This window comes from Notothenia rossii (genome assembly GCF_949606895.1).
Source record: "Notothenia rossii genome assembly, chromosome: 11".
Lineage (NCBI taxonomy): Eukaryota > Metazoa > Chordata > Actinopteri > Perciformes > Nototheniidae > Notothenia > Notothenia rossii.
In genome coordinates this window covers 11373162-11382414 of record NC_136910.1, presented here as the reverse complement: position 1 = coordinate 11382414, position 9253 = coordinate 11373162, and positions in this window count along the sequence as shown.

Below are 9253 nucleotides of genomic sequence, written 5' to 3'. Positions count from 1 at the left end.
CAAGTATCTTGGAGTCATACTGGACTCGAACTTGACTTTTAAGAAACATATATCCAATACTAAATTGAACTTGCAAAGTTTTAAACAGATTAGACCGTTCTTAACTGTCAATGCTGCAAAGTCAAACCTCCACTATATGATTCTATCCCACATTGAATACTACTTTACAAACTGGTCGTTTGCTTTTGCCACAAACCTGAAACCGATAGAACAGCTGTACAAGAGTGCTATCCAGGTGTTTGACAGAAAGCCTTATTCATACCACCACTGTACCATCCTTGAAAAACACAATTTCTTGAGCTTTGACAATTTCAAGTCTTTTAAAAGTATGTGCTTTATTTATAAATGTGTAAATGGACTGGCCCCCCCTCCCTTAGGGGAATTCATCCACACAAAAGAAAAATATTGGGGAAAAATAAAACATTTTTATTTTTAAGCTTTAAGTCAGGGTGCAAAACTAATTTTTTTATACACCAGCCAAAGTTGAATGTTCTTATTTTATTTAGATTATATATTTGTTTAGCAAGTGAGTGACTCAAATGCTCTACCCATTGGCAGTAATGGTGCAAAAATAAATGTTTGATTCATGTTTAATATAAAACGTAAACCTCTAAAATTGTATATAAATAGCCTGTACAAATTAAAAGAGTCGAGCAAAGATTTCTCAAGCAAATTGAATCGATTGGAGCAGGACTGATTCATTAATTGTGAGTGCCCAGCAGTGGATTACATTAGTATCATAATAAAAACTAATTTGGGTAAATGTAATTCATGTCACACTTCCCATCCTAAGTAAAAGAAAGCAATTAAAGACATTGATTTGTCTATCTATTGTGCAGACTAATACAAAGATAAGAACAGCTTCTGTAGACCTTATCACAGAAACATCCTTCAGCCTCATGCAGCGCCATTGGAGATTTTTCTCGGGCAATTTGTGTTCAGTTGTATTTTTAACCACGTGGCAATTCGTCCTCTCTAATGAAGTGTTTAGAGATTATTGTATGGGCTCTTGTAAATGCATTGTGCTATTTGACCGATACGTCAATATCTCTAGCCTGAGCTGAGCTGACCATTAAATATGTATTTGCTTGTTAAAAAGGAAATCTTTGTCCACATTTAAAACCTCAAATAATTTCGACTGACTTGACAAAGCAACAATACTTACATCATACAAATAATAGGCCAATATTGTGTTAACTTGCATTATCACCACCTCTCAGTTAAGGATTATTTATGACCCTGTAGCTAAATAACCACACAATGATATAGTGTTATAGCTTTAGGATGTGATTGATTCAATCCCCAGTGGAGGTGAGGAAGCTATCCATGTTAAGTTTTCCAGTGACAGTAGCTAATGTTGTATTTCCTGCATATGATATGTCCTACTTAAACAAATGAAAAATCTATAGGGAGTAAGAAACAGGAAAAGGCTCGAGCCCCATTCATGCCAGGACCCTTTATTACCTTGCAAAAAGCTCTCGCCTCAGCATTATCCATCCCTAGCCCTTTATAGTGATCATTCATTTGATGTGTCCCCTAAGAACACTGAAACCTTCTCTGCACAGGAACGCTTGCATGATGAGATTTATAAGGGGCTAATCAATATTATTGTTCTGTGTATATCACCAGATCGACACTAACCAATTACCGGGTCCCTAGGCCAGCCCCTGCACCTTTTGACGGGATGCTATAACTCCATTCATGTTAAAAGGATTACATTGTCTTTAAAAGCCCAGTCAGTCATTTTGTTGTTCATACAAATTACGTTTATACTCCCTATGAAAAATTGAGTGTGACTTGATCCAAGTTATCTTTGCGTTTTTAATTGAAAATAGATAAGGGAATTGTATGATTTTGATTGACATTTAAGCATTTAACTTATCCTAGTATTGGAGCAGTGGGCAGATATTACAAATCAGTGTGGGGGGTCTTACACCTTGCTTAAGGGCCCTCTCAAAGTACCAATGCAACCTACAGTGGGACTGGAACTGGCAACCTTCTGCTTCTCAAGCCGATTACAGACTGAACTGCCTACCCATATTTGATAAACTAGTTTGATTTATGATTTATTCAAACACTCCTACTCTCAGCCCCTGTCAGCTTGAAAGCTGTTAACTGCATGTTTTTAGACGCTTCCTCAAATCTAATCTCTGGTCAGGTTTATTTTACTTGCATTGGATTTCAATGGTGACTAGATTTTCCTGACATTGACACTTACAAACACATCAATAGAAACGTCTCCTGCAGCATAATCCCCTCCATCTGCATGCTCACCATGTTCCCAAACACCCACAGTTGTGCCAGAGTATGGCAGAATACACAAACTCACATCAATGCCAAAGATGTGAATGGCATGGATGTGCGTAAAGACCATGAAAACAGAAGAGTGGAAGAAGCCATGTTTTGCTCAGTGTGCTCCAAAGGCTTGTTATTCCGCCAGATCCCGAGAACACTGTGTTGGAAACACACTGAGCATATGGATGGGCAATATGTGTGTTTATACATTTTTACCAAAAGATGGCTAATCAGAAATGTGGTGAAAGAAATACATTGACAATGCTACAATGTTACATTGCAAGTGTGTTTCCACCCTGTTTATAGAGTCAGGTCTTTGTGGGGACGTTGCATCCATACAGAGTGGGAACTTTGTATTCATTTGGATGTTTGTATTCACGGGGATTTTTTGATATTTCTCCTCCTGTTGTGAAACCTGGTTATCTAGAGTGTGTTTGGACCAGCATGACTTGAAGGTGACTACCATTGCTATTTCCTCAAAGAAGCAACATATAGATAGCACAGATTTTTGGAGGTGTGAGCGTCAAATAACATTTTTTTTTTTTACTGCTGTTCATCTTTGCATAAAAGTCTGTCAAGGTTGCAATCCTCATCTTGTTTTTAAGTCTGTAGTTGACCATGGAGGAAATACTTGAGGTTTGCATAGATTTGACATATTACATAAAAGATCAAAATCATATTTAATGCTGTGTTATTGCCTGTAACTTCCAGCCATACCACCAATAGGATTGGTCTCTCTAACCAGGAATCTCCATCATTATAGCCTGTAGACCAGTGACCACCAATTGTCGGACCGCGGGCCACATCCGGCCCGCCAGACATTCGCACGACGGGGGTGACTGTGGCGTTGGCGGAGTGGTTACTGCATTTGCCTCCCACCCATTTTTTTTTACAAAGTCTAGTGAGTAAGATGCAGTACCGGAGTCCAACAGAGAGGCAGCAGCTGCGGGTCAGTAGACTGCGTACTGTAGACCAACCCCCTTTCAAATGGCATTCTCCCATGAAATCCAGCAGTTTAACTTTAAACTTCTCAGCTCGTGTCATTTGAAAAATTGTAGAAGCCTGAACTCGGTCCAAACGTTTTTAATATAAAATCAAATGTCTATATTCACAAATGTAAGGGTCTTTTAACTTGAAAATCAAAGCCTAGCTGTTGTTTTCTTTGGCCACAGTAACATATTTGTGTTTCTAAAAGTTTCCTCTTTCAATATGTATTTACAGTAAATGCTTTACTATATAAAGTTCTATTATAAGCATCCATGATCACATTGGAGCAATAGGAAAGATGGCAGAACTTGCAGGTGCTAAAGATATAAAGAGACGACAGTACCATCTAGTGGAAAACACAACTCTGTACCAGCCTTCCTGACCTGCTGAATCATGCTCTGCTGTTATAACTTTTACAGTTTATATTCATATTGTTGATTTGTCAGACACACCCTCAGAGAAATTGAATCTTTCCTTTGTTATGGGTTGGATTGTTATATATTTATGTCATGGCAGGCAGCCTTTAAATGGAGAATGGAAAGTTATGGGGTCGAGAAAATACATTTACTACATTTTGTGTGAGAAAACTGGCAAGAGACAAACAAACAACCGACCTAGCCTTGAAATAAACTTTTCTAACCCAAGTCAAATCAAATAATGAACCTCAAATGGATTTAATTTCTGCTATATTTGACCCCTCAAATTGTATTTCAGCTGCTGTTTAGTGAACCCATACATAACCCTTCCCTCCTGTATTCCTGGGGATAAACATATGCATCTCTCTCTATGTTTCCCGTCTGTCTGTCTGTAGACACATTCTTCCCCACACAATACCTGAAAAACAATTGAGAATAGAAACTCCATATTTCCCCGTTTCCCTCCGACAACTGATGAGCTGATTAGATTTCGGGAGCACCTTGCTGCATTAATTTGCATATCAGAGATGCACATGAAAAAAGATCATTAAGCAGCTCAAATGCCTTGTGTTTAACTCCCAGCCTCCCTCAGGCAGGAACAAGGTCAGTCTGGTTGTGATTAGCATCGAGGAGAGGTTACTTTGATTTGGGTAAAGTAATTGGAACAACAGACTCGCAGTGAGGTGGAGTTTGGCAACGGAGAGCACATCTGTCTGGACTGAACAATAGGAGATGCGTGTCTTAGAGAAATGCCTTCCTTGTTTCCTCTGTGACCTAGAAAACATGATGTTTGTGCTACAGTGTTTCATGCTGTGCCGGTAATAGAGGATATAGAAGAGGTTGCACTTGTCTCACTTGAAGAGAGAATGTGACATCAATGATAGAATGGGAGAAAACACAGCAAGGGGAACTACCAGCTTGTAAAAGAAACTGGAGGATAATTACAGATTACATTACAAGTTATCTGTGCTTATTCAGAAGTTCGATCTCGACATACCTGTGTAAAGCATACTGTGAGGTAATGCACGTACATCTCCTCAGTTGCAGACATCCATTTTTGATGAGGTAGAATATAAACGGCCTAAAAGAGCCTCCACTTCCCCTGGCTACCTTCCTCTCTACCTGCACTCCTCCACTCTAAGTTACTTTCCGGTAGGAGAAGAGTGGCTTTTAAGGAACATGGCTATTTAAGGGCTTTGTTCATATCCAAAGGTGTTTCAAAAATCCAGATTTCAGGAAATTGAAAAATCAAGTTCTCTCTTATTTCTATTTATATAAGTGAATGTTAAAGTTAACTAGTGCCTGAAGTTATTATATACCTTTCTGATTATTTTCTATGGTGCTTTTCTTGTACTGTATTAGATATGTCATTTGAATTACTGTTGGAGTCGGGGATTAGTTAAGTTCTAACTAATTTGTTGACTTTATTCTTTAAAGATGTTGCTGATGGTAAAGGTGTGTGGTTGCTGATCACAATGCATCTGTTTGATAAAACATTTTTCATGAATAAATAAAAAACCTATCCCATAGGCCAATGTTTCAGGATAAATGTCATTTGATAGGCCTATTTTTTTTGTTTTAAGCTGCCTACAAAGTCAGCAGTATTTAAGGCGAGCTTAGTTGTTTTGCGGTTTTCAACAGAAAGGCACTAAGAAAACACATAAAAGAACACAAAGGCAATATAAAAAGATTATTTTAAAGACACACATAAATAGGATGTTTGAATGGAGACTAGATGAATTTAAATCAAAAACAAAAAGTAAGACAGTTGTAGCATTAAGAGATTTTCGCACCATGGAAAATTGAGTACATGCAAATTTGTTTTAGTTTTTTAGGCAGATGGCTTTCTTTTAATACGAGAAGTGTTTCTGTATTGTGTATGATTTACTGCAAATTACCATATGTGACCAGTCAACATATGGGTGCACACACACACGCCCAAAAGTGTGCACACAGCCAGCTGGCATTTAGGAAAGCGAACAGGCAAACATGATGAGTATATTGCTTTATGGCAAGGCCACGCTCATTTGGCAATTACTCTTGTGTCAGCTGTTAGTAAAGTGCATTCTATCATTTATTGCTTTCATATGGCGAAGAAACCGTTCCCACTGAGCACAGCAGGAATTTAATTGTGTAGAGTTGGTTGTCATCTGCTGTTCATGTCAGAAACCAGCAGGGGGCAGTGTTGTTACACCACAAGGAGCAATGCAAATACATAAAGACTGCACAGCGTTTCATAACAGCACAATAGAGATTATATTTAAAATAGTGCTGAGTGTTGCACTGCCATTGTGTCATCGCCTCAAATGCTCTGGGAGAATTTAGCCATCATGCCACGATCTTGCAAGCTGCGTTTTCCCTCCCACAGTTACATTGAATATATTGACAGTGGAGGTGACAGAGCCGGTCATGTGGAACAGTGAAATCCTTCTTTTTTTCACCGTAAGCCCTTGCATTTATGGTTTTCTTTTAACTCTGCATATATGCACATAGACAGTGAGTGAGCCTAAGTCCCTGAGGAACACCATTACCATGTTTCCTGATCATGAAACATGGCTCTACTTGTCATAATGTTAATTTCCAATGCTCTAATATTGCAAGATGGCTACTGTGCTATATCAATACTGCTTCTGTTTAAACGCTCACATATCCTGCAGTTGAGTCTACACTGCCTGGCTTTGGACACAGGCCTCTAACATTTCCTTACCTCCCAGGTATCAGGCAGTGTCCTTAACTAGGCTTGAAGTTGAGACTAGGATATATTTATGCTTGTTATAAACTCACCCCGTTTTTGTAGAGCAATTATAACCCGCTGCTAGCGGTTGCTCCCATTTGGGATGCTACCAAAGTGGTTATGTAAGACGTAATTTTTCTGGGGATTGCATACAATTTCACAGGGATAGTGCAATATTTAAAGAGCCGGATCACATCATTTTATTGTTAATATATCTGTAATGAAGCTATATGGCTACAGATGGAGTACAGTAATTACATGTGAGAATACACAAATTGTCATCATAGGGATTGGATGAACACAAAGAGACAATGAGCTGTGCAGGTTTAAAAAAATTAAACATGCTGTCAGCTCTTTGTAAGATCTAGGCGACCAAGCTGACTCACTGCAGTAAATATGACATGATGTGACACTAAATATTTGATGAATTGTGTAACAGTTTAATTTTTGTAAATGAAAATTGATGATTGAATGATGATTTATGATTGAATGAATGATTTATGCTCATAAAGTAATTGCGCTTTTTGTGAAAATGATAATAATAGTATAATAATGGAGTTGTACCCATTTCAAAATAAATTAACCCTTTTCATAAGTAAACAGCCATAGGACAACTTGACATTTTAAAAATGATCAAGGTCATCGTGATGCCCATACATTATTTGTCAAATTATTTGAAATATAATTTGAAATAGAAATACAGTAATTCCCCACTGCCAAGAATCTCTTTATGTTATGGACGCACTTTTGCCTAATGTACCTTTTGTGATGAATGATGATTTCAATCTTAGTGCGCTTTCCAGCACACATATTAACCATATAATGTGATTAAAATTCATTTAAAGTTGTGATCTTGCAACATATTTTGTTACTTCTGTGCAGGCAGCTAGAATATTGTTCTTGGCTTTCACTGTTTTCCTTTGCTGTAAGTTTGTCCTCCGTATCCTCGCTTGGTATTCCCTCCCACACTTCCAATTATCCTTGACGTGATAACACACTATAATGTGACACACAAGGGCAAATGGCGACTCTGTCTAGTAACACATCTCCCCCTCTGCATACTGGGGAAGAAAGTGTCTGAAAAGTAAAACTGCTTATTCATTAACCAACAGATCTCACAATATATTTGCATCACTGTTATTTATTTAAAAAAAAAAACACTCTTCTGAAATACCATTCATTAGGCATTTTGCAAAATGGCAGAAAACTACTTCTTATGCAGTTCAGATGCAAATCACTGACTATTTAATGTCATTCAAAGGCAGAAAATGAAGTGAACCAATCCACCTGCATACAAACTAGAACACCCACACACTGTTGCAGTCGTGGGCTTCATGAAAGTCACTTGGCGACCAAGGCTACTGTCATGGATGTGTTACTTAAACACTCATGACATTCCAATCTGACAATAGAAACACACACTGGAGATTGAAATGAAATATTATATTGTTGTACACCAGTATTAAAGAAAGCATACTTGTGTTAGTCAAGAGTATATCTTTGTGAAGACTGAGAGGATATTACAGGTTTTACTCTCTCCTTCATACAAAGTAAACATACGACAAATGATTACATGTCATCCTTTTAGTACTCCTCGAATAAACCACACTGATAGCATAAAGACTCACGGTCATGCTACAAGTTATCCTCTACGAAATGAATAAATCAACAATAAGGCTAACAATGATTGATCATAAACTAATCAACTACTAATCAAATCATCATTAAGGCTTCTTCTACCAACAACCATTTCTAACATACAGTTATACAACCAAAATAATATTGGCAAAAGAGTGCACGCAACCTTTATAATGAAACTAATGTATAAACAACATCACAACAAGAAGGCCACTTAATGCACAAATGACGACATCCATTGCAATAGTGTAGTTAAAAAGTGGAGCTACCAGTCACCAAATTACTCAAAGCATGGTAGAGACTGCTTTGAATGCTTTCTTAGACACCCCTCTGATCAACGCTGATTGCTTTAAGCTCTGTCCACAAATGAACAAACACATTGATTTACCTGCTAGACCTAAAATTGGCTTTGCCTCCCACTTCATCCACCAAATGCGTCAGCCTGCTGATCGCTACAGCTTTACTGTACCTATGCTGGCTCTTAAAAGTCTCATTAGGGATGCACCAATTTATCGGCCCAACGTCAGTATTGGCAGATATTTGCCTTGTTGACTGCCACGTCGGCAAATAATATTAATAAACGTTCTTGATTATAGTGGCCGCATTTCTGACGGACTGTGTATAATCTGGCATATCCAGCTGCAAGTTTGGAGAAATCCATGACATGCAACTTGTACATGTTTCTTTAAAGGTCACCTAGTATGCAACATTCACTTCTCCATGTCTTTCCTACATAAACAAGTGTCCCCTCTGTGTAAAGAGATTCTGAAAGTTTCAGGTAAAAAGATATGCTCACTTTATGTCCTGATCCATTTATATATAAAAACCTGTCTGAAAATTAGCTGATCAGATTTTGGCTACTTTATGATGTCATAACGTTTTTTTGGCTTGTGTAACCATTAGTCAATCAGCAACCAAGGTAACACCCCCCCCACCTTATCACCTGAATCTCCTCCTAGAGCACCATTGTGTTATTTTAAACCAAATATCTCTCAGAGGGGCGTGGGGAGGGGCTCCTTATTTTCATCTAAAGTAACAGACAGAGAATCAGCACTTTTGAAACAGGGCTGAAACAGAGGGGATTATGGGATGCTACAATGATCTGTTTGGTGTTTGGAGCCAAACACTCCAGAGACATGTTTTGTATATATCTGAGACCTATAATATATTGATGAAAAACTGT